Raw genomic sequence first — 26,833 nt, forward strand, 5'->3', positions numbered from 1 at the left:
TAGCGTGAAAACCCGATCAGACTCGGAATCCCGGTTACAAGACATCCTCGACAATGGTAAAACAAGTCCAGCAAGACCACCCGCTGTGCCGACAAATCCCGATAGGAGCTGCACATATCTCGTTCTCAGGGCACACCGGATAAGCTAAGCGTACGGGAGCCAACGTAACCCAAGTTGCCAAGGGACGGCCCCGCACGGTGCTCTGGGTTGGACCAACACTTAGAGAAGCACTGGCCCGGGGGGTTTAATAAAGATGACCCTTGGGCTGGCCGACCCAAGGGAAAGAAAAGGCTAGGTGGCAAATGGTAAAACCAATGTTGGGCCTTACTGGAGGAGTTTTATTCAAGGCGAACTATCAAGGGGTTCCCATTATAACCCAACCGCGTAAGGAACGTAAAATCCGGGAACATAACACCGATATGACGGAAACTAGGGCGACAAGAGTGGAACAAAACACCAGGCATAAGGACGAGCCTTCCACCCTTTAACAAGTATATAGATGCATTATTTAAATAAGAGATATTGTGATATCCCAACAAGTAAACATGTTCCAACAAGGAACAACATCTCCATGCTCCAACAACGAACAAACTTCAATCTTCACCTGCAACTAACAACACTATAAGAGGGGCTGAGGAAAGCGGTAACATAGCCAAACAACGGTTTGGTAGGACAATGTGGGTTAGAGGCTTGGTTTAACAATATGGGAGGCATGATAAGCAAATGGTAGGTATCGCAGCATAGGCATAGCAAAAGAGCGAGTAACTAGCAAGCAAAGATAGAAGTGATTTTGAGGGTATGGTCATCTTGCCTGAGATCCCGCAAGGAAGAAGAACGAGTCCATGAAGAAGATAATCGGACGTAGTCGAACGAATCCCCACAACTCCGGAACGAAACCGAAGCTAACGCGAGAAGCAACCTGGAAAGAAGCAAACAACAAAGTAAACAACCATCACATAAGCATGGCATGATGCACAACCAGGTATGATGCATGTTCAGTTTAAATGAGGCATGGCATGGCAAAATGCACAAACAATCCTACAAATTAAATGGAGCTCGATATGCAACGAGTTGCATATTGACGAAACACCACATGACTTATTTAGTTCTCTCTCGTTTAGGTACTCAACAATATTAAATGTTGTTAGCATGGCAAGAGGGGAAGCATAAGAAATTATCTATCTAGGCAAGTTTAAATGAGGCCGGAACAACAAAACGACATGTCTGGAAAATCCCCATATGCATTTAGCAATTTAATGCAAACAACAATTTTAAGCATTTTAGTTGTTGTTATCATGATGCAGGTGACATGAGCAAGTTTTATGCAATATTTATGAAAAATGTTGGCATGATAAGATACGAGGCATTTGTCATCGTGGCGGAAACGAAAGGGATGCCACATCAACGAATCCGAAAGTGATGCCACGACAACATATCGGTTCCGGTAGCTCATAGTGATACAGGTGCAAAAGGAAGTGGCGGGAGCGAGCAAAAGAAGGTGGGGCGCTCCCGGATACCGGGTGTCCCAGGTGTCGGCGGCATGGCAACCGAGGGTCGTACACGTAACAAATGGGCACGCTGCAAACACGGGGTTCAACTCGTATCACATAACATGCATTCGGTCCACGTACGGTCGTGTTGATGGTTATACCTTTCGAAGCGTGCCTTACCGGAACGGATCAAGTTCGTAGAGGGAGGTAGGCGTTCTCGCGACGGCGGTAGTGGAAGTAGTTGTTCACGCGATGGTAGTCGGACTTGACGATACCGTTACACGGGTCTTCGGCACCGGTAGTGGAACCCATTTTTGTAGTTGTGCACATTCCGTAGATGTTCGAGGTCACGCCGAGGATCTTGACGACCACGGAGTCTTCACGGTTCGACGGTACTTGACGTTCCAAGTGGTACTTGGCGAGTCCGCGTAGTTGTACACATGTTGTAGTCGAACTTGACGGATCCGAGCTCTTCGAGGGTCATCGTGGTACTCGTTCACGTTGTAGTCATACATGTACTGAGGTCGAGGTCTTGGTGGACTTGCAAGCCTTGGCGGTTCCGGAGACGCCGACAAAGGTACTGGACGCGACACTGTATACTCGTACACTTGTCGGAGAGGACGTTTCCATGAAGCCCAAAACGAAACAGCCCCAAACGGAGGCAACAGAGGCGTAGGTGCACGAGGCAGCGAGGCGGTGGTCCCGCGAAAATAGGAGGTCGACGACGGCACGGCACATCACGGGAAGAGCAGCAGTAGGACGGAGTGGCTATAGGCACGGGAGGAGAAAGTCCATGGCAGAAGCGGGCGCTGGGCGCTTGGGGCGCCGGCGGCGGCCTCAGCCAAGAGAAGAAGGGCGCGACTGGGTGGCCTGGAGGTCAAGGAGGCAGGCAGGTTCGCGGGATGTAGCATGGCATGACATCGAGAGAGAGACCCGCGGCGGAGCCATGGCTGCCGAACAGGGCGTCGGCTCTCCTGGACGAGGAGGAGGCCGTGGAGGAGATCGGGCGTCGGGTCGACCTTCGATGGCGGCGGGGCTAGGGCTCACCGAATCAGGGGGGCCGCGGGCGCCATGGGGCGGCGCTGGGAACCCGGCGGGCTCGAGGAGCTCCAAGCGGGGGCGGATGTCGGCGACGGCCGAAGCAGAGGACGGCGAGAGGAGCCGAGAGCGCACGGGAGGGACGAGGTTGGTTCGATGGCGCTGCTAGGACAGGAGGCCGAGCTGGGGAGCGGGCACTGGTACGAGGGGTTCTCGCGGTGGAGGTGGCGAGGGGATCGGGCGGTAGCTGCGCGAGGGAGATGGGGATCGAAGAGATGGGTTCGGACGAGAGGATCTAGCGGCGCGAGGGAAGATGCGGGGGAGGAGGGGATGCGGTCGGGAAAGGCTAGGCCTAGGGTTAGGGACTGCAGCGGGGCTGTTGGGCCGGCGCGAGAGGCCTAGTGAGAGGAGGTCTACCAGGCCGGTTGGTGATGGAGAGGCCCTGGTGGGCTGCGGCTGTCCCGAAACTGCTGTTTCCTCTCTCTAATTTTCTTCAATTAGAAAATAAAGAGAAAATCACAGGGGAAAAGAAGAGGTGTATGAGAAATATAAAAATATCCTCATGACCTTGAATTCATGCCTTATTTGATAAAATTGGTTTGGACATTTTTGGAGGTAGAAAAATAAAACAAGTTTAAATATGATTCAAACTTGAGGCATTTTTGAACCAAACCAAAACAACTCCAAAGGATTTGAAATTTGACAGAGAGGGTTTAGGCATGGAGAACTAGCACCAGGAAAAGAATGAACATTAATGGAGGAGGAGGAAAAGGAGACTTGCCAAAATGAAAGAAATAAGAAGGAAGGAAGGAGGGCAAGATGGCACTTGCAAAAAGAAAGAAAAGAGAAGGAAGGAAGGTGGTGATGCATGGATCTCACATGGGGCATGCAACAAAATGTCATGCATGAGATGATGCAATGCAAAAAATGCAAAGATGAATGCAACAAGTTAAACAAATCACACAACAAAAACCCGGAAACCCTGGAAGGCAACTGGAGCTCCGGTCTTGGGGCGTCACAACACTCCACCACTACAAGAGGATCTCGTCCCGAGATCTAGAATGGCACCGGAGGGAAAAATGGAAGAGAAAGAGAAGAGGTAAAACTAAGTTGCTTCTTTGACAAACGAGTGAAACCAAAGAACCTTGCAAGGCTGAGCAAATTTGAATGAAAGAATACAACGAAGATGAACAAAGTTGCAAACACTCCGGTAGGGAAGAGTAACAAGGAAGAACAAATTCGGACAGCACTCCAGTTGAAAAGAGATATGAAACTTGATAAGATGAGAGAACTTGAGTAGAGGGCACAACACTCCGGTTAAAAGGTTAAGCATGAAAAGATCATGATCTTCATCATTCGAGATGATGACTGAAAAGAGCAACATCACAAGGCCTCCAAAAGAAAGAATAGAAGATAGACAATTGAAATAAAAGAATGGAGAAGAAAATGCCATCTTATGCCACAAAAGAGCTTGAGAAGGCATCCTTAGGAGATGGGTCGAGCGGAGTTGTTGGAAAAACCAACAACGAAAGGATAAGCTTGATATGGTCTTGTGGAGTACATCCCAAATTAAGAGATGACAATGCCACTCACGGGAAAAGAATTGGATTGATATGAACAAGGAGACGAGAAAGTAACTCACCGGGAGGATAACGAAGAACTTGGGTCCTTTATAAGCACCATAGATAGCAACAATCCTTAGGGAAGGCTTTAAGTGAAATATAACCCAAGATAACTCCAATGACGAGATTGATGGATTTAAAGTATCTCATTCTTAACAACATGTGAATCATGGAACATGAACTCAGATTATCAAGAATGACATAATACCACCTACAATGATACTGAAGAAAAGAATTGCACTCCGGATTGCAAAATGAAGAATGCTTGAGCTTCTCTGAAAAGAATCTTGATGAACGTTTCGAGCACGGATTAAGTCCTTGATGAACCATTATGTAGAGCCTTCATGAAGAACTCCGGTAACAAAAGAATGATCAAACGAAAAGAAAGAGAAGTTGAAAGCACAAGGTGAATCCTTGTAATGATTTAGATGGATATTCGTGGTGAAATAATTGAAAAAGGTTGGAACTCCGGGAAGAAGAGAAGATGAACAATTGAAATCAGGAATTTGATAAGCCTCCGGAATAAAGAATTAAACGCTTGGATGAAACAAGAATAAGAATTACATTATGCTTATCCTTCACCAATTAAATTGATGACAAGCAACGGATCGCATATGACTTATTCTCGTAGAAAGGATTTAAGATAGATATATCGCAAACTTGAGAAAGGTCTTCAACGAACCACCGGTAGGGTTGGAAAGAAAAAGTCAATTGAGATTATAACGAAGGAAGAAGAATCTTGGAAGAGCCACCGGTAGAATTGAAAACTGCACGAAGTAAAGGGATGAATCACCGGGTAAGAATTAAAAAAAGATTAAAACATGAAGAAACACCGGGAAGAGTTAGCCATTAAACGAAGATGCTCGAGAGAATTTAGATCCATGAGAACGAAGAGATTACGAGCTGATTAGAGCATTCTTGATTTAAGCACCGGTATGATTTAGAGTTTGAGAGCTAAAAGATGGAATGAATAAATCTTAGATGGTGTGCTCTGGATAATCAAACTGAAAAGACTCCTGAATTACTCCGGATGGGTGAAAAGAAATTCTCACAACCGAAACAATTATGGGAGAATGGCAGAGAATGGGGCAAGATTTAAAAGAAACTCTTCTTCGGCCTTCAAAATTTGAGAATGACGATGAGAAACACCACCAAATTGTTGAGACACTCCGGAATGATTAAAAGAGGAGAGGTTGAGCCAATGATGAAAAGAATTTGAAAGAATTTGGAGAAAACATATGACTGATGATGAATCATTCTTACGTCAAACTTTGAAAAAAATTGAGGATAGCTCCGGGAAAATAAGAAGAGTCAGGTAAGATCCTGGAAAAAGACCTATGGGTTAGGGCCCACTGAAAAGAAACACCATTGAAATGATTTCAAAGATAAGTTCCACCGGTAGAATTAAATGACTTGAATGAGGGAACATCCTCGAAAGAGCTTGAACGAATGTAGAGTGGAAACATGAATCTTCGAGATATCTTCAGCACTCCGGAATAATAAATAGCGAGAAGTGGAATGATAATGAGGTGCACCGGCCTGAGAAAGCATTGAAACGAGGAAAAAGGTATGATCAACAAAACTTGACTTGAATCCACCGGAGAAGAAAAAGAACGAAGAACGATGAACTTGAAGCTCCGTTAGAATCTTTCTGAGAATCACCGGATAAGAGCATTGACGGGAAAAAATGGAGAGACTTCACATCAATAACATGTTAAATGATTAAGAATTCTGAGTCCTTGAAGGAAACAAGGGAGGGAGGGCGGGAAAAACAAAAGCAACTTGGAGACGGATGAAACAAACACCGTGGAGAAGAACTGATGCTTGGTCTTGCGGATGTTGAAATGATCGGATCTACTTGAAGAGAAGCACGCCAGTTAAAAAGGATTGACAAAACAATCTTGATGATCAAGAAGAATTAGTGTTCACATCGGGGTATGAGAACACTGCTTAGGAAAAGGTATGGAATCAACATTTGACTTCGAAGCAACTCGAATACCACAACTCAAAACAAAAACAAAGGATTGGCTTGCAAAATAAGCCAGAACAAACATATGATAGAGATTTCGTCCGAAGTTTTCATGGTGGGGCCTACACGGGCTCGATCGTACAGCACCATCATGTACAAGGCAGTGCACATGACATACGAAGCGTCCCCGAGTCGGCATAGCCAAGGACTCTTTAAGACACAACGAGACCACTGTAAAACCAACCGTGAATAGGCGGACCACTAGACATCGAACCCCAATTTCCTATCATACATCTGACGGAAAGATATCCTAAGAGCTACTTGAATTCCCACTTATAAACTCCCGAAATTTTCTGGTTATGCAATCAGGTGTTGGGGATACAGGGGAAGCATAATATCTCACCCAAACTAACAAATCCTACATCCAGATGTATCCATCCTTCAACACATAACCAAGAAACCTTCGGAAATCATTTACCTCAACCCTCGAAAAGCATCCGTTATACGAGTTATGGCAATACTCCTGAACTCCCACCCAGTACTGGGTGGCGTCGAGGTTATCTCACCAACAACTGCATAAAAGAGATTTTCGATGTCGGCGAAACTAAACTCAGGTATTCCAGAACTGCAACGATAAAATTGTGACGACAACACCTCGGAGCTCAACTCCCCGGGACACTGTCACAACCCCTAAATGTCAGGAGGCACCAAGAACAATGTTCTCGTCACAAAACCATCGGAACGATTCCAAGATACCCGTGTGATCCTAAAATTTTTTTTAGTGAAATTTTGAGAAGAGAAGAGTCAAAACTCTACGTCAGGATGCCTCACCAGAGCGATGAAGGGACTGGGGAGTAAAAAGAATTCCTAAACTCTCTGATATATATAATTCCTAAATGACTCAAAACATTTCTAGACTCAATAACGCCAGCGATTCGATCAAGCAGGGGGCTCCTAAGGTCGGGGAAGGCTCTGATACCAACTTGTAACGCCCACGATGCGGCTATATCTCTACGTGTCGAAGCACGACTTAGAGGCATAACCGCATTGTAAGCAATGTTGCAAGTGAGGTAATCTTCACACAACCCATGTAATACATAAGGGAAAGAGATACGTAGTTGGCTTACAATCACCACTTCACACAATACATGAATAAAGCATTACATCATCCAGATACAGACAAGGTCCGACTACGGAACCAAAATAAAATAAGAACCCCAAATGGACAAGGTCCTCGATCGACCCCAACTGGGCTCCACTACTGATCAACTAGAATGAAACAACATAAAGGACACGATCTTCATCGAGCTCCTCCTTGAGCTTGGTTGCGTCATCTGCACGGACTCATCGGCACCTGCAAGCTGGTTTTGGAAGTATCTGTGAGTCACTGGGACTCAGCAATCTCGCACCCTCGCGATCAAGACTATTTAAGCTTATAGGTAAGATAAAGGTATGAGGTGGAGCTGCAGCAAGCGACTAGCAAATATGGTGGCTAACCTATACGCAAAAGAGAGCGAGAAGAGAAGGCAAAAGCACGGTCGAGAATCTATGATCAAGAAGTGATCCTAGAACAACCTACGTCAAGCATAACTCCAACACCGTGTTCACTTCCCGGACCCTGCCGAGAAGATACCATCACGGTAACACACACGGTTGATGTATTTTAATTAAGGTCAACTTCAGGTTTTCTACAACCGGACGTTAACAAATTCCCTTCTGCCCATAACCGTGGGCACGGCTTTCGAAAGTTCAAATCCCTGCAGGGGTGTCCCAACTTAGCCCATCACAAGCTCTCACGGCCAACGAAGGATATTCCTTCTAGCGGGAAAACCCGATCAGACTTGGAATCCCGGTTACAAGACATCCTCGACAATGGTAAAACAAGTCCAGCAAGACCACCCGCTGTGCCGACAAATCCCGATAGGAGCTGCACATATCTTGTTCCCAGGGCACACCGGATAAGCTAAGCGTACGGGAGCCAACGTAACCCAAGTTGCCAAGGGATGGCCCCACACGGTGCTCTGGGTTGGACCAACACTTAGAGAAGCACTGGCCCGGGGGGTTTAATAAAGATGACCCTTGGGCTGGCCGACCCAAGGGAAAGAAAAGGTTAGGTGGCAAATGGTAAAACCAATGTTGGGCCTTGCTGGAGGAGTTTTATTCAAGGCGAACTGTCAAGGGGTTCCCATTATAACCCAAGCGCGTAAGGAACGCAAAATCCGGGAACATAACACCAATATGACGGAAACTAGGGCGGCAAGAGTGGAACAAAACACCAGGCATACGGCCGAGCTTTCCACCCTTTACCAAGTATATAGATGCATTAATTAAATAAGAGATATTGTGATATCCCAACAAGTAAACATGTTCCAACAAGGAACAACATCTCCATGCTCCAACAAGGAACAAACTTCAATCTTCACCTGCAACTAACAACGCTATCAGAGGGGCTGAGCAAAGCGGTAACATAGCCAAACAACGGTTTGCTAGGACAAGGTGGGTTAGAGGCTTGGTTTAACAATATGGGAGGCATGATAAGCAAGTGGTTGGTATCGCAGCATAGGCATAGCAAAAGAGCGAGCAACTAGCAAGCAAAGATAGAAGTGATTTCGAGGGTATGGTCATCTTGCCTGAGATCCCGCAAGGAAGAAGAACGAGTCCATGAAGAAGATAAACGGACGTAGTCGAACGAATCCCCACAACTCCGGAACGAAACCGAAGCTAACGCGAGAAGCAACCCGGAAAGAAGCAAACAACAAAGTAAACAACCATCACATAAGCATGGCATGATGCACAACCGGGTATGATGCATGTCCGGTTTAAATGAGGCATGGCATGGCAAAATGCACAAACAATCCTACAAATTAAGTGGAGCTCGATATGCAACGAGTTGCATATTGACGAAACACCACATGACTTATTTAGTTCTCTCTCATTTGGGTACTCAACAATATTAAATGTTGTTAGCATGGCAAGAGGGGAAGCATAAGAAATTATCTATCTAGGCAAGTTTAAATGAGTCCGGAACAACAAAACGACAAGTCCGGAAAATCCCCATATGCATTTAGCAATTTAATGCAAACAACAATTTTAAGCATTTTAGTTGTTGTTATCATGATGCGGGTGACATGAGCAAGTTTGATGCAATATTTATGAAAAATGTTGGCATGATAAGATACGAGGCATTTGTCATCGTGGCAGAAACGAAAGGGGTGCCACGGCAACGAATCCAAAAGTGATGCCACGTCAACATATCGGTTCCGGTAGCTCATAGAGATACCGGTGCAAAAGGAAGTGGCGGGAGCGAGCAAAATAAGGTGGGGCGCCCTCGGATACCGGGTGTCCCAGGTGTCGGCAGCATGGCAACCAAGGGTCGTACACGTAACAAACGGGCACACTGCAAACACGGGGTTCATCTCGTATCACATAACATGCATTCGGTCCACGGACGGTCGTGTCGATGGTTATACCTTTCGAAGCGTGCCTTATCGGAACGGATCAAGTTCGTAGAGGGAGGTAGGCGTTCTCGCGACGGCGGTAGTGGAAGTAGTTGTTCACGCGACGGTAGTCGGACTTGACGATACCGTTACACGGGTCTTCGGCACCAGTAGTGGAAACCATTTTTGTAGTTGTGCAAATTCCGTAGATGTTCGAGGTCACGACGAGGATCTTGATGACCACGGAGTCTTCACGGTTCGACGGTACTTGACATTCCAAGTGGTACTTGGCGAGTCCGTGTAGTTGTACACATGTTGTAGTCGAACTTGACGGATCCGAGCTCTTCGAGGGTCATCGTGGTACTCGTTCACATTGTAGTCGTAGATGTACTGAGGTCGAGGTCTTGGTGGACTTGCAAGCCTTGGCGGTTCCGGAGACGCCGGCAAACGTACTGGACGCGACACTGTATACTCATACACTTACCGGAGAGGACATTTCCATGTAGCCCAAAATGAAACAGCCCCAAACGGAGGCAACAGAGGCGGAGGCGCACGAGGCAGCGAGGCGGTGGTCCCGCAAAAACAGGAGGTCAACGACGGCGCGGCGCATCACGGGAAGAGCAGAAGTAGGACGGAGTGGCTATAGGCACGAGAGGAGAAAGTCCATGGCAGAAGCGGGCGCTGGGCGCTTGGAGCGCCGCGGCGGCCTCAGCCAAGAGAAGAAGGGCGCGACTGGGTGGCCTGGAGGTCAAGGAGGCAGGCAGGTTCGCGGGATGTAGCACAGCATGACATCGAGAGAGAGACCCGCGGCGGCGCCATGGCTGCCGAACAGGGCGTCGGCTCTCCTGGACGAAGAGGAGGCCGTGGAGGAGATCGGGCGTCGGGTTGACCTTCGGTGGCGGCGGGGCTAGGGCTCACCGGATCAGGGGGGCCGCGGGCGCCATGGGGCGGCGCTGGGAACCCGGCGGGCTCGAGCAGCTCCAAGCGGCGGCGGATGTCGGCGACGACCGAAGCAGAGGACGGCGAGAGGAGCCGAGAGCACGCGGGAGGGACAAGGTTGGTTCGACGGTGCTGCTAGGACAGGAGGCCGAGCTGGGGAGCGGGCACTGGTACGAGGGGTTCGCGCCGTGGAGGTGGCGAGGGGATCGGGCGGTAGCTGCGCGAGGGAGATGGGGATTGAATAGATGGGTTCGGGCGAGAGGACCTGGCGGCACGAGGGAAGATGCGGAGGAGGAGGGGATGCGATCGGGAGAGGCTGGGCCTAGGGTTAGGGACTGCAGCGGGGCTGTTGGGCCGGCGCGAGAGGCCCAGTGAGAGGAGGTCTACCAGGCCAGTTGGTGATGGAGAGGCCCTGGTGGGCTGCGGCTGTCCCAAAACTGCTGTTTCCTCTCTCTAATTTTCTTTAATCAGAAAATAAAGAGAAAATCACAGGGGAAAAGAAGAGGTGTATGAGAAATATAAAAATATGCTCATGACCTTGAATTCATGCCCTATTTGATAAAATTGGTTTGGACATTTTTAGAGGTAGAAAAATAAAACAAGTTTAAATATCATTCAAACTTGAGGCATTTTTGAACCTAACCAAAACAACTCCAAAGGATTTGAAATTTGACAGAGAGGGTTTAGGCATGTAGAACTAGCACCAGGAAAAGAATGAACATTAATGGAGGAGGAGGAAAAGGAGACTTGCCAAAATGAAAGAAATAAGAAGGAAGGAAGGAGGGCAAGATGGCACTTGCAAAAAGAAAGAAAAGAGAAGGAAGGAAGGTGGTGATGCATGGATCTCACATGGGGCATGCAAAAAACTGTCATGCATGAAATGATGCAATGCAAAAAATGCAAAGATGAATGCAACAAGTTAAACAAATCACACAACGAAAACCCGAAAACCCTGGAAGGCAACTGGAGCTCCGGTCTTGGGGCGTCACTGTTCACTGGCGGAGAGATCGATTTTTATAGCCGAAGCGGGCGGTGAGAGCCTGCATGCCGGGCGACGCGCGGCGGGAGCAGGCGAGACGCACGTCGGTGGGGCCTTCATTGCGCCGCCCGTGAGGCATCAACGGAGGCTGACTGGCGCGGAAGCGCGGCAGCCTTGGCATTGATTCTCACGAGAATCGAGGCGATGAGGATAACTAAGTGGCGTCTCGCTGACTCGGCAGGCCCATCCCGTTCGTGCCAAAACTGCGTTCCCCGGCGCCCCTAGGCGACCCCCAGCGCGCCGGGTTTGACCTGGGTCCGCCGGCGCTAGTTTCGTCCCAAACCAGCGAAAAACGTGCTCCAGGGATGCGGCTGAGCCGTTTTTGGGTGCTGACGGCAAAAAATTTATTAGAAAGGCCTGTTGGGGGCACGGCTGAAGATGCTCTAACTTACGTTGCACGTCTCCAGCAAGCTAATCTTTTTTTTGACACGGAAGCAAAAGCTATAAAGGAGAAGGTTAAGAAGGTTTCTGGGAGGTCATGGCATCTCAATAAATAGAAAAACAAAATCTACTCTCACGGAATTAGGGGACCAGGTCTTTCACACCGGTAATGATCCAATCCTTCACCCCATCTTGATGTCTGCAATGATTATGGTCAACAACGTTGACTTGTTACGGCCTAGCATTTCTTTCCTCCTACAAATCCCAAATGACCATCATAAGAAGCAAGCAGAAGCTCCACTCCTATGACCTTCCCCACAACCATGGCTTCCCACCATGAGCAGACCGAGGCAATCCCCTCCCAATCTATAAGTGTCGGCATTCTGGGAACGGGGGTCCCCAGACTTGCCTGCCTGCGGCCTGCGGCGTGGCTCAAAGGGGGGCCCAGCACGGCCCATCTTCACCAACACAGACCCAAGACCCTCGCGAGGGGCCAAGCCTCGCGGGGCGGACGACGCGGAGCTTCCTCAGGCACGGCCTCATCAGGCTGGCTCGCGAGGAGGCGGAGAGATCAAGGCGGGGTACCTCATGAGGTGCCCGTGACGCAAGCCATGACGACCAAGGGCGTCAGGCGGGTGCCAGCCCGTGCAGTGTCCACCTTTCCTCTTTGATGCAAAGGGGGCAAGCGCAGCCCTGGAGTACCGAGGCATCAGGCAAAGGTTGCCATTTCGGTGCAACAAGACCAGGACCAGGAGGACTGCAAGACGGAGGTCATTCTGGAGCCCAAGACGGCGTCACCACCAGAGCTTTGTGCAGGCGAAGACTACTTTTGTCAGGATAGCTGGTACTAGCTGTCCCCCTTCAAATTAGCTTGCCATTGTTGGCTCGCTTCCCGCTCGATATTTGGGAAGAGGACCAGGGCCTCTATAAATAGGACCAGCCACCCACAGGATCGAGTAGAGAGGTTTAGAGGGGCATCAACAATCGAGAAGAGAGAGAGAGAGAGAAGGGTGACTGAACTCCTCCCAGCAGTTCATCGCCCCAGCCAAGAACAGACCCTCGCGAGGCTGTTCTTCCTTGTATCGCTCATCATCATCAGCCCAAGAGGCAATCCACCACACCACACACTGGAGTAGGGTATTACACCACAACAGTGACCCAAACCAGTATAAACCCTGTGTCTCTTGTGTTGTTCTTTCCGTAGCTTAGATCTTAGCGAGGCGGAGGGGTGCAGGTAGGTAGGAGGCGAAATCTCTGTGCGCACCCCAGTGTTCGAACCTCAAGGGTCTGCCGGAACCCGAAATCCGACATTTGGCGTGCCAGGTAGGGGTGCGCCAAAATTCGTCTTCCACCACCCCGTTCTCCTCCGACCATCGCACCCATGTCTGACGGTCGTCGGGCCCGCGCCGAGCGCCGGGCCGCTCTCGCTTCCCGCGTCGCCCAGACGGCTCCTGTAGGCGGGCGTCCTCGCTGTTCCCCATCACCTGTCGTCAACGCCTCCACCGGCCCGGCGGGGGACGAGCAGCAAGCATCGTCTCAGCATCCGTCCATGCGGCAACACGGCCGCACCGCTACTCCCTCGCTCATCCTAGCTGGTTCTTCGTCCCACGCGCCCCGCGCACCCATGGAGGCTCGAGCTGTGCTCATCGCGGCAAACGAGCTCCTGCGCTACGGTCCCGTCGACGACGTTTACGAAGAATGGCTCGACCGCGTCACCGAGCTCGTCTGCGCTGCAGGTGGCTCTCCTGCGCCGTCCGTACCACTGCACTGCACCCCGCCCCGCACGGGCGACGAGGCTCCGGCGGCGCCCCGGCTGCCTCCTCCTCAAGAAGGCGCCATGGCTCCAAGGCGCGTGGCCCCTGGGTGGAACCTGCTCCGTCAGGTGCCAGCGCGGCAAGAGCAGAGCTGCCAAGAAGTCCCTCGCCCGCAAGAAGCTGCCCGGGCGCTCCCTACTCCAGCATGTCGCGACCATGCTCCTGCTCCCGCACGTCAAGACCCCGCGCTGCTCCCAGCTGCAGCGCGTGGGGACATGCAAGACCAAGCTCTCCATCACCCAAGGCCTCCCGTGGCCACAACAGGCTGCCGTGCCTTCACCACCGAGCTACGCAGCGTCGCGTCGCCCGGCAAGTTTAAGCCAGACCTGCCTCCTCGTTACGATGGCACGGCCGACCCTGCGGAGTTCCTCCAGCTCTATGAGCTGGGCATCGAAGCTGCCAACGGAGACGAGAAGGTCATGGCGAACTGGTTTCCCATGGCGCTCAAGGACGGGGCCCGCACTTGGCTCCTAAACCTGGCTCCAGGCACGATCTCCTCCTGGGACGAGATGCGCACCCGGTTCATCGCCAACTTCCAAGGTACTCGCGACCGGCCACCCGCCGTGAGCGACATGCGCCGCATCAAGCAACAACCCGGGGAGACCCTGCAGAAGTACATCCAGCGCTTCAACAACGCACGCCTCAAGATCCCCAAGGTGACGGAGGAGGCCATCATCTCAGCCTTCTCCGACGGCGTGCGCGATGTCAAGATGAAGGAGGAGCTGGCGATGCATGAAGACCTGTGCACTTCCTTGGAGCTGTTCAACTTGGCAACCAAGTGCGCCAGGGCTTAGGAAGGGCGTCTCTCCCTCCTTGAGCTGCCTACCGCAGACCCAGAAGAGAAGAAGCCCAAGGCTAAGGATGTGAAGCGTAAGGGGGCTGCCGTGCTCGCAGCAGAACCAGACACCAAGCGGGGCAGAGATCACCCTGAACCTTCCAAGGGCAGCCGGTACTGTGTGTACCACGACCTCCACACCCACAACACCAACGAATGTCAAGAGCTCTGAGCCGTGCGAGAAGGAAGGATCGGCCGTCGCCCCGACCGCGGTGACCGGGGCTACGGTCGAGGAGGAGGAAGGAACGCGGGACGCTGGGAAGACCGTGGCCTGTGCCAAGGGTGGCGCGATCAACCTCGCGAGGATCGCTGGCAAGACCCGCCTCGCGAGGGAGACTGGAGGGATCAGCCTCGCGAGGATCGCCCACAAGGCAACGCAGGCCCCCCTCAACTGCCGCCGCAGCCAAGGAGAAACGAGGACCGCCACCAGGACAAGGGGGCTGGGGGCTTTCAGGAGCCGCGCGCGATCGCCTGCATCTTGGGCGGGGCTCAAGCCCCAGCCTCTCAACGCATCTTCAAGCAGTTCGACCGCGAAGTGAATGCAGTCCTTCCCAAGCTCGAAGCCACACGCCCTCTCAGGTGGTCGGCGTGCGCCATCACGTTCAGCTCAGCAGATCAGCTCAAGTGTGCGGCTACAGCCGGAGTCCTCCCGATGCTTTGTTCCCCAATCATCAGCAACGTGGTGGTCACCAGGACCCTCATCGATGGTGGTGCAGGGCTCAACGTCCTGTCCGTGGAAACATTCAACAATCTCCAAGTGCCCTACAGCCAGCTTCAGCCAACCAAGCCTTTCTCCGGAATCACCGACGGCTCCACGGCCCCGATTGGGCAGGTCCGCCTCCCTGTCACCTTCGGGGCACATGACAACTACCGCACCGAGCTCATCGACTTCGACGTCGCTCACATTCGCCTGCCGTACAACGCCATCCTTGGGTAGCCAGTGCTGGCCAAGTTCATGGCCGTAACTCACCACGGCTACAACGTCCTCAAGATGCCAGGAAGCGGCGGAGTCATCACGGTGCCCTGTGAAGAGAAGGACGCGGTGTGTTCCCTGGAACGAGCCTTTCAGGCCGCGTCACTGGAAGACCCGGATCGTGGAAGCAGGAGGCCTCCCGAGACCGCCTCTAAGAAGAAGAAGACATCGTCCGGCCTGACCACTCAGGAGGCAGGCCCCTCTGGGCCCGCGCCTGCCCAGGGGGAACCTCCTTCCATCGCATAGGAAAGCGCGCTCGGTGCCCTGCTCAGGCAGGGCTCGGGGGCTCTCCCCTGGAGGGCCGCCGACCTGGCTAAGGTCACAAGGGAGGCGCTTGGGCACCGCATGGAGGCGTGTTTCGAAGCACGTTTCCCTCAAGAAGGAGTAAGGCAAGGAGAGCCAGACCCTCAGGAGTTCGTCAGCAAGGCCATTCGGGAGCTACAGGAGTCAAGAGTCATGAAAGGCCGCCGCCGCCTACCAGCAGTGGCTTCCCATCCAGGCGAGGATGGTGGGATGCGCGTCTGCATCGACATACCAGGGCTCAACTGAGTCGCCTCTCTGGAGCGCCTCTGGCCGTCGCGAGTGGGGCGCTGCGGAGGTCCACCCCACATCTACGTTCACATGCCTTATGGCTTGACGAACGCGGCTGCCACGTACCAGCGCCTCATGAGGGGCATCATGGAGGCACAAGAGGCCAGGCGTTCCGCGGCCCTGGCGGAGATGGAGATGGTCTGCAAGGAGCCACCAGCACCTCCGGAGCCTCCCGAGGCCCCTGGGCCTGGGGGCTCGTGAGGATCGGCTTCCGCAGCCCACCGAGTCTACTACACCAACACCCCTTCGTCCTCAACGTCATTAGGTGACATCTTTCAAGTTTCACTTCCAGCTGGGAGCGCCCCCAGGGCTGCATTATCCCCAGGCCGCGTGGGTCCGTCCCTGCGGCGTGTATACCTTTATTTCATGTTGTTAGCTTACCTTGTTGGGGGCGCCCCTCGGGCTGCATGATCCCCAAGTCGCTCGGGCCAGACCCAGCGGCATGTATCCCATTTGCGTTTATTTCCGGTTATGCGTTCGACCCACCATGCTTGATTATTTGATGCCGGTCCACGGCACCTCTTCTTCTCCATGCCGAACACTTGCACGTTAAAGGGGGGGTACCTGAGCATCATGACTCAGGGCTCTTACTGGCTCTCCAGCCCTCACCCTCTGGCCTTGTCCACGGCATCGCGACCTGGCATACCAGCGACGGCTGAGACCAGCTCGAGGGCCGGGACCCGAGGACGTAGAGTGCCGAGATTTAACCGAATTTGCAGGGACAAATCACAAGATAAGGCCTAGTGCCAGGGAGAACCCGCCTAGAGGTAGGGTCCCATGAGTCCCGCGCTGGCTCACGGGTGCCCAGATACACCTCGCCAGGCCCTACTATGCCAGCCACATGTCAGGGCGGGGCTGCACACGCCCCGGGGGCTCCTCCTGGAGGGGGCCCCCCTCCCACGTACCAGTGGAAGCACCATGCTCCGCGCTGGCTGACGACACTGCCGAGGAGCGGCTATGCCCGTACACATACGGAAGCGCTATGCTCCGCGCTGGTGATAAACAACTGAGGGTGGCCCCCGGGCCGCATCAACCTCAGGGAGCCCAGAGCTCAGTGTCTAGCCTCATCGTAACGCCTCCCCTTGGGAGTGCCGCGCGAGGGGGCTGGGCACGGGGGCTGCGCCTGGGTCACACCCAGACGCACGCCGCCCAGCCAGGTCCCCCCGGGCCTGGTTTGTCGCGCGTCTCTCCCAGAGCGGAGCCAAGGTACGAAGGCCATTTGAGCGTCAAGGGGGACTCCTGAGCATCGCGACCCAGGAGCCTAACTGGTCACGTAGCCCCTCACTCCTTAGTTTCGAAAGGCTAACGACGGTTGAGGTATGCGCGCGGCCGGGCTCTGCAGACGTAGAACGGTAGATCCACCCACATCACACCTCCCTACTTGCTGTTCGTGCGCCAAGGGGGACTCCTGAGCATCGCGACTCAGGAGCCTAACTTGTCACATAGCCCCTCACTCCTTGGCCCCGTCCTGGTTTCCGGTCGGGACTAACGCTGGGTGAGGCATGCGCGGGGCCGGGCTCTGCCGGCGTAGAACATAAGCAAGTAGGAAGGAAAAGCGCAAATTTCAAGGAATTCAAATGCAAATACTTCAGTCCACACTATTATCTCAATGCCAAACGCAAGTTTAAACGCCTCCCCGAGGCATGATACATGTGCAGGAATTAAAGGCAGGACAAGAGCCACAACGGAGTCACTTGTCGGCGGTGGAGCAGCGCGGAGTGGGTTCGCCTCATGGAGCAGTGGGGTCGGCAGCGCCTTGCTTCGGCTTGGTGCTGAAGGCCCGGAACTTCCCCAGCAGAGCCTCTGCGCGACCCTTCACGGCCTCAGCAGCGGCAGCGGCATGCTCGCCGCTTACTGGCTCCAGCAGGCTGTCGAGGTCGACGCCGGGATCACGAAGGTAGATGTGGATGAGGACCCGCGTCAGTGCTGCAGAAGACAGGACACGCGCCTCGGCCTCGGCCGTGGGGCCAAGGCCAAGGGCGACATCTTCAAGAGCACGAACCAGGAAGGGAAGCAGCTTGGCGGGGCCGTCCTCGGCGCCAGCCAGCGGGCTCTCCAGGCCGCTATCCTAAAGCGTCCTCAGCGAGGAGCGAGCCTTCGCCTCCATCTCCGTGAAGGCCACGCGGTCCTCGGCAAGAACCAGGGCCTTGTCGTCCAGATCGGCCTTCCTCGCCCCCAACTCCTGCTCCAGCGCGCCTAGGCGGTCGCGGCGCTTCCTGAGCTTGACCTCCCTCTCCTTGACGGCCGCCTCGCGAGCCTTCACGCCTTCTTCCTGCTCTTGGCGAAGGCGGACCTCTTTCGCGAGCTGGTCCCGCAGGCCTTGCAGCTCGTCCTCCAGCGCCTTGCAGCGACCACGGATGTCGACCACCTCCCCCAGGGCTGCGTCACGAGCAGGCTTCACCTCAAGGACGGCCTGCTTCTCCTTATCGCAAGCCGTCGAGGCCTGGACCAGCGCCGCCCGAATCGAAGCGTCGGAGCTCCAAGCGCCCGGCCACCAAGCGAGGGTCGGCGCCAAGAAGATCCTGCCGTAGTCGGTCCAGCTCAGCAGCAGCACGATCCAGAACGGCAGAAGGAGTCGGAGAGACAGCAGCCGGTGGAGTAGGAGGAGAAGGCGGCAGCGCGGCCACAGCATCCTGAGGCGGAGTCTGCTGTGCCCCAACGGCTGTAGTGGCGGTGGCAGGCAAGGACACCTCGGGAGTCACTTGGGCCGTGGGGGCTGTGCTCACCCCAGCCGGCTCACCCAGGCCTCGCAAGGACGACCGGGTAGGAGAAGCCTGTGCGTCGCGGTCACCCTCCTTCGCGGGCAGAGGCGCTGCCACGGATGGAACCTCAGGAGCTCCCTTCGGCTTCTTTGCTGCGGGCGCCAGCCTATCCAAGAGATGCAGACGTCAAGCCTCAGAAGCAGAACAAGAAATAAAGACAAGAATCAAACGCTTACGGGTCGTCGCCAGTGAGCTCGAGCGGCCTCCGGCCAATTTGAAGCCTGAAAGCCGGCTGGAAGGGTCAACCTTGGGAAGCTTGGAAGCGGAAGGTGCGTCTGCGGTCCGCCTCGGGGCCGGGGCAGACCCGCGGGAGACCAGCCCGGTCCTGTCCTTCTTCAGGATCGGGGGCAAGCTCCTGCTGTCCTGCTCATCATCATCCTTGTCGTCATCGCTCGGAGAAAGGCGGAGAACGCAGGACCTGCGCCGGGGGAGGGGAGCCCTCGACTCTCCGTCAGTCGCCTCGGAGTCAGGCCCTTTTTCCCGCTCCCCTCCTTCCTCCTCTTCGCTGGAGTCATCAAAGGACACGTCCACCGATTCCCCGGGAGTTTCCATGGGCACGGGCCCGTCCCCGTTGAAGACGGGTATGGACTCCACTAACTGCTCCCAGTCGTCGCAGAGGAACAAGGGCGTAGGAGCGCCCTCCAACCTCACCACATCGCCCCCGACCAGAGATTGGAGGACCGCAGCCAGATCTCCATCGGCCAAGGCCGCGGGGCTCGGATGGGGCCTCCACATCGGAAGTGAGTACTGCCGAAGTGGAGCCAGTTGGTGCTCCAGGAATTCCCTCAGCAGCGACGCGCCGGTCAGCTTCGCCGCCGCCATGTTGGCCGGCCTCAGATCCGCGTCCATCTTCTCCAACACTAGCTTCGCGCGGGGGTCCGCGAGCTCCGCTCGACCCCAATCGCTGGAGCTCGTGGGCTGCTCCGTGGGCAAGATCAGCCGAGGATGGATGCGCCCAGCATCCGCCAAGACCCACTTGCTCCTGAAGCCCTCAATCCTTTTCCCGGGGTTTGAGATGGCAATGGCGCCACCATACGCGATGAGGCTCGCGCACGCGGAAGCAGGACCGCAAGAGGTCCGGAGGTAGAAGTAGTGGCGCAGCAAGGCCACTGAGGGCTGCACCCCTACGTGAGCCTCGTAGTAATAGGCGAAGATTGCCAGGAGAAGAACGGAGTTGGGGTGGAGATGTAGAGCCTGTAGCTTATAATGGCGGAGGACAGAGAAGAAGAACTCGGAGAAGGGAGGCACCAGGCCAGCAACAATGGCACTTACGAAGAATGGATAGAAGGTGCTCCCTTGGCCCTCGGGGGTGGCGGAGCCGGCCTTGAACACCTTCGCCCCGTCGATGCCCCGCGCCGCCGCCATCCGGCGCAACCGGGCGAGGCTCGCCTCCAAAACGTTCGGCGAGTCCAGGGCAGACGAGTACCAAGCTACGGCCGGGGGCTGACAAGGCGCCATGGCTTCCTAGGTCACGCGGTCGGAGTAGATCTGGAAATTTTGGAGGAAGGAAGGAGAGGCGCAAGAAAGGGGATCTGAGCAGCAACCGGAGAAAGCGAGAAGCAAAGCCTAGGCAGATGCCGCTCCTTTATCGACTCGCGCGGTTGCTAAGGCGCCCACGTCCAATCAACCGCCACGCAGCGCCCAAGGCCGCAGGCAGTTAGGGCCCACGGCGCTTCGCTCTTGCCCTTACGCCTCCCTGCACGGCCAAGTCCGGGCGTGCCTTGGGCCCGGGGGCTACTGTCGGCATTCTGGGAACGGGGGTCCCCAGACTTGCCTGCCTGCGGCCTGCGGCGTGGCTCAAAGGGGGGCCCAGCACGGCCCATCTTCACCAACACAGACCCAAGACCCTCACGAGGGGCCAAGCCTCGCGGGGCGGACGACGCGGAGCTTCCTCAGGCACGGCCTCATCAGGCTGGCTTGCGAGGAGGCAGAGAGATCAAGGCGGGATACCTCACGAGGTGCCCGTGACGCAAGCCATGACGACCAAGGGCGCCAGGCGGGTGCCAGCCCGCGCAGTGTCCTCCTTTCCTCTTTGGTGCAAAGGGGGCAAGCGCAGCCGCGGAGTACCGAGGCATCAGGCAAAGTTTGCCATTTCGGTGCAACAAGACCAGGACCAGGAGGACTGCAAGACGGAGGTCATTGTGGAGCCCAAGACGGCGTCACCACCAGAGCTTTGTGCAGGCGAAGACTACTTTTGTCAGGATAGCTGGTACTAGCTGTCCCCCTTCAAATTAGCCCGCCATTGTTGGCTCCCTTCCCGCTCGATATTTGGGAAGAGGACCAGGGCCTCTATAAATAGGACCAGCCACCTACATGATCGAGTAGAGAGGTTTAGAGGGGCATCAACAATCGAGAAGAGAGAGAGAGAAGGGTGACTGAACTCCTCCCAGCAGTTCATTGCCCCAGCCAAGAACAGACCCTCGCGAGGCTGTTCTTCCTTGTATCACTCATCATCATCAGCCCAAGAGGCAATCCACCACACCACACACTGGAGTAGGGTATTACACCACAACGGTGGCCCGAACCAGTATAAACCCTGTGTCTCTTGTGTTGTTCTTTCCGTAGCTTAGATCTTAGCAAGGCGGAGGGGTGCAGGTAGGTAGGAGGCGAAATCTCCGCGCGCACCCCAGTGTTCGAACCTCAAGGGTCTGCCGGAACCCGAAATCCGACAATAAGGTTGGTCGTAATGGTGAGTATCATATACTAGTATCATGCATATGATAATAGTGCATGATACTAAATCCGTAGTGCATAGTATCATAAGTTAGTATCATAGCTAACCTCATTTATTGCCATGTAAGACACATAGTAGCACATCATTTAATATGATACGGTATCATGATATGATACTCAACCCTCTCTTTCTTCATTTAATTCTATGCCACCTCATCAAATTTTCCTAGTTGACATGAATGATATTACCTATGATACTACCATTACGACCAGCCTAATGTTGAGCTACGGCATGTCAACCCAAAGCTTGATGGCATTCCAAATTATATGGACCTACACTTGTATAAAATGGGTGTCTCACCTAGGTAGCTCCACATTACTTCACAACGTCGACTTCATGATGGTGGGAGTAGTCCCTTCGAACTGAGCTTTGTAAGTCAACATCGCCGAGTACCAGTCATTGGCATCCAAGTTTCACACAATATAGTCGGTGATGTCATCATGAAGTTGAACATGCGTGAGCTTGGCCTAAAGGGTACAAAATTGCTCAATATGGGTGACTGAAGGACCATTGACCATATCTATTCTTCTGAGCCAGGCAAGATCATGCAGGACATCTCTCATGGACATGTTTCTTCTAGTGGACAATGCAAAGATGGTTGGCGTAATGTATTTTGGCTTGACAGATGAAGCCACGGGGAGTGATAAAACTTGGCCATTACGCATGGAAATGGCGGTGGAGGCATAGAAATGATCCATTCCCACACTAGTACAAGGCTTTATGAAACCCATCCAAGGCCGATTTTTCGCTCCTTGCACTCATACCAAGGCAACTACAATCAAAGAGCCCTAGCATACTTATGAATGTCGAGAATATGCAAACCACCAAGCTTCTTGGGCCTACAAACCATCTTCCAATTGACCTTGCATTGCCAGTCGAAAACCATATCGAACCCCCATACAAATAAAGGCGAGGTCAACCTTCTCAACCGCTTCCAAGATGTTTGATCGAGAGTATATCGACCTGAGGGGGTGAATGTGAGATTTAAAATTTCTTTACAGAACTTGAAATCTCTTAGTGCAGCACAACAAAAAAACCAACTTAGCATGAAGATATTTATGTAAGAAAACAAATATGAAAGATAATAGGACAGTATAGACATATTAGATGAACGTTTCTATCCAAGTGATGATAATCTTGCAGGTATAGAAGCAAAGAACTTGGATAACAATGACGGCCGCAAGGAATGGAAACAAAACGAAAAACATAAAAAATGAGCTCTACGAAGATTAACTGCAACAATGTGGACAGATTGATACAACACTACTAAGAGATGTTAATTAGAGCAAGGCTGAGGACAATAACTAAGTTGTACCACATATAAATCATCCTAGCATACATGAATACAACCTTGAGAATAGCAAATGCAAACATACATCTCAACATAACTACGGTACAAATGGATTTGCAGGAAATGTATATCGATGAACTTGCACCGGAGAACAACACATGAGGTACAATTTTGTTTGAGAATATACTACATAAAGTAATGTGGACAGAAATAGAACTTAGTGGTGTTTGTTGGAGATATTCCCCATGGTATAACCCGGCCTAGGTATGACCCGATTAACATTTGGCGGCTCATAGGGGAACCAACAAAGACAAGGCCCAAGGCCCAGCAGGCGGCTTGAGGAGAGGCCGACTTATCTCACAATGCTGGATGGATCGACTCAAAGGGAAAGTCATAAGGAGTTCCCCTTACTTGAGAAATAAGATGAGTAGGAAAAAGACTAGGCTACAGGCTGTATTATGACCCGGAGTCTGTTGCAAACCAAGAGGCTCGCCTATTATATAAAGAGGGCTCTTGGGTCAGAGAGATTAGGTTACAAGCTCTCGAGTACTAGATTAGCCAAAGTCACACCCTTGTAATCGATATCTCAAGCAATAATCAAACAAGCAGGATGTAGGCTTTTACATCCACCATGAGGGGCTGAACCTAGATAAACTCATGCTCTTGATTCCAATCAATCCCTTCTAGGCAACTACCTAGCTACGATGGCCTCGTGACTAAGTCCTTTTTCAACGAGATCTGTCATGGCAAAACCACGACAGTTGGTGCCCGCCATGGGGCCTACACACGGTGGTGTTGAGTTCTTCGAGGAAACTTTCCCAAGGATTGAGGGATACATAATCGGTCGGATGACGAAGAGTCGTCGCGGCAAGCTCTACATCGATGATTCAGGCTGGTGCTCGGAGGCCGACTCGATCGAGTATGGGTACCGGGTCGCCTTCGGCAAGATCTACCTCTTCATCGGCATGACCAGCGAAACAGGCCTCGAGCTAGATATCTACTCTGACATCATCGAGCCGTCTTGCTGCGCCAAACCTGGCCGGCCTCAAGCTACCCGGACACACTTCGTCGTTGGCTTCACTCAGGGAATCGATCTCGCAGGCAATTCCACGTCTGGTGGAGACACCCTTGTCTACTCCAATGGCGAATCCTCAGTCGATGACACCGAGTCGATCCTCCCGCTCTTTGATGGTAAGCTTGGGGGCTACTCTGATGATGAGACCGCTACAAATGCCTTCAAGCCACCTCGTCAGGTAGCCATCTATATGGCAGGGACAACGCCGGCTGATAACTCCTTAGAGGCAGGCACAGTGACAGGGACCGGTACTTCAGTGTCGGCTCCAGGCACAACCAGCTCAAATAAAACACCGGCTCAGGCTCTGGCGGAGTTGATGACCGCCCTAGCGACACTTTTGGAAACACCGGTAATAGTAGAAAACTAGGAGGAGCGCAATACCGAGGTGACGGAACTTTGGGAGTGGATGACTAAGGTTCAGGAGGATATCAATGCCGAGAACGCTCGCATGGCGGAGGTGCAGACTCACATCCACAACGAGGTCGAGCGCCTGACGGCAGAAGCCCTGTACCCGAGTCTCCATCAGGGTGCTTCAGACATGGTTCATCAGAGGAGACACGCAAGCCATCTGCCCTTCAACGACGAGCCTACACATTTATTCGATAGGCCATAGGACACACCTACGGCAGGGGCTCGCACCGGTGCACCTGTGCCCCCCAAAAATGGATCTGATCAGCCGCCGCAGGCTCATCACCGCCAGCTAGCTCAGCAGCATCAGCCCGAGTCAGCCCCGTAGCCAACACTGGTCTAGTTACCCCCCGCCATTTCCACACACCCGCAGGGCCTTACGCCAACCCGGTGGACAACGTGCTTGCATCAACTCACTACCTCACCGCAATCCCCATTACTGGCAATAGTCCTGCCAAGGTTGAGGCTAGGAACACCATTGAGATGCTAAAGACTGCAGTCGTTTAGCAAGCTTATTATTCATACAGTCAGTAGCGACTTCATTCTACCCTGCACCCGAGTCACAGCAGAAGTAAGCATGCTGAGTCGTCGACGGTCTCCAGCATCGCACTTTGGCAGTGCGAGCAACAACGTGACCCACCTCGACCTGTGATTTCGGACGCTGAGGAAATTGTTGACGCGACTCGAGCTATGTGAGAGACAGAAGCAGCAAACACGGGGGCTCAACCCTCACCCACCACAAACCCACTGGCTTTAGAAGGTACATGACTGAGTACCAGAACCATTGGAATACCTTGTCTAGCGCCGGCTCTACGCAATGAATGCATGCCCAAGGACTTCAAAGTTCCTCGCAAGGTTCCTAACTACATGATTGATCTCGAGCTGGCCGCATTGATTGAGAGCTACGAGATGGCCATGGACATGTTGGATGTCAGTGATGCGGTGTGCGCCAAATATCTGACTATGATGTTGGAAGGGCTGGCTCACACATGGTTGAAAAACCTACCTCCCAATTCCATTAGTACTTGGGTGGAATTGAAGGATCGCTTCATCAAAAACTTCTAAGGAACCTGCAAGAGACCAGTGACGATTGTTGATCTGTAGCAGTGCCTCCAGCGTGAGGACGAGTCCGCCCATCATTGGTCTCGCCGGGTCGCAGAGACCATTCACTCTTCGGACAGCATAATGGCTACTCAGGCCATCCTAATTTTGGAAAAGAACTGCCATTTTCAGCCTCTCGTTCAAAAGCTTGGACGTCTCAAACAAAAGGTTCAAGACATGGGTGATCTCATGGATGTCCTTACTAGGTATGCCGATGTAACACCCCGGATGTAACTTTCCCAATTTGTACTCCAACTCTTGCCGTTTCCGGCTTTAATTTATATTTATTTTCTCGGGTTCGGGTTTTTGTCTCCGTGTGTTGTTATCATTGTCATGCATCTCATATCATGTCATCATGTGCATTGCATTTGCATACGTGTTCATCTCATGCATTCGAGCATTTTCCCCGTTGTCCGTTTTGCATTCCGGCGCTTCGTTCTCCTCCGGTGGTCATTTCTAGCTTTCTTTCGTGTGTGGGGATTAAACAATTCCGCATTGGACCGAGACTTGTCAAGCGGCCTTGGTTTACTACCGGTAGACCGCCTGTCAAGTTTCGTATCATTTGGACTTCGTTTGATACTCCAACGGTTAACCGAGGGACCGAAAAGGCCTCATGTGTGTTGCAGCCCAACACCCCTCCAATTTGGCCCAAAACCCACCTAAACCCTCTCCATCATCTAGATCGTTCGATCACGATCGCGTGGCCGAAAACCGCACCTCATTTGGAGTCTCCTAGCTCCCTCTACCTCTATTTAAAGCCCCCTCCCGAAATTCGCGGATCTCCTCCCTCTCAAACCCTAGAAATCGCCTCCGCACCAGCCGGACACGTCCGAATCCGGCCGTACGCGTCCGCTCCGCCGCTCGCAGCCACTCCGAAGCCGCCACGTGGCCTTCTCCGCCGCCAGCCGCCGCTGCGGCCCGGGAGCCCGCAGCCGGCCCCCGAGGCCCAGTCCTCCACGCCGCTGCCCGCCTTCGTCCTCCCCCGCCTCGCCGCCTCGCCGCCCTTCGACGCCGGCGCCGTGGTCGCCGTCGCCGGCCGCCGCCGCCTCGCCCGGTCGCCGCGCCGCCCGGCCGCCATGCCGCCTCCGCCGCCCCGCGCCCGTCCTCCACCGTCGCCGCCCGGGCCCGCGCCCCTCTCCGCCACCTCCAGGTCCGGCCGCCGTGGCCGTCGACGCCGGCGAGCTGCAGATCCACCGCCGGTGAACAGTGATCGCGCGGGTGAACAGTAACCCTAGATCTCGGAGGTTGATTTTTCGACTAAAGTCCTCGGAATTTTCAGTTTCAAGTGCCACTGTTCATAGCTCCGTAACTTTGCATCCGTAGCTCCGATTCAT

The sequence above is a fragment of the Triticum urartu genome, chromosome 2 (assembly GCF_003073215.2).
Source record: "Triticum urartu cultivar G1812 chromosome 2, Tu2.1, whole genome shotgun sequence".
Taxonomy (NCBI): Eukaryota; Viridiplantae; Streptophyta; class Magnoliopsida; order Poales; family Poaceae; genus Triticum; species Triticum urartu.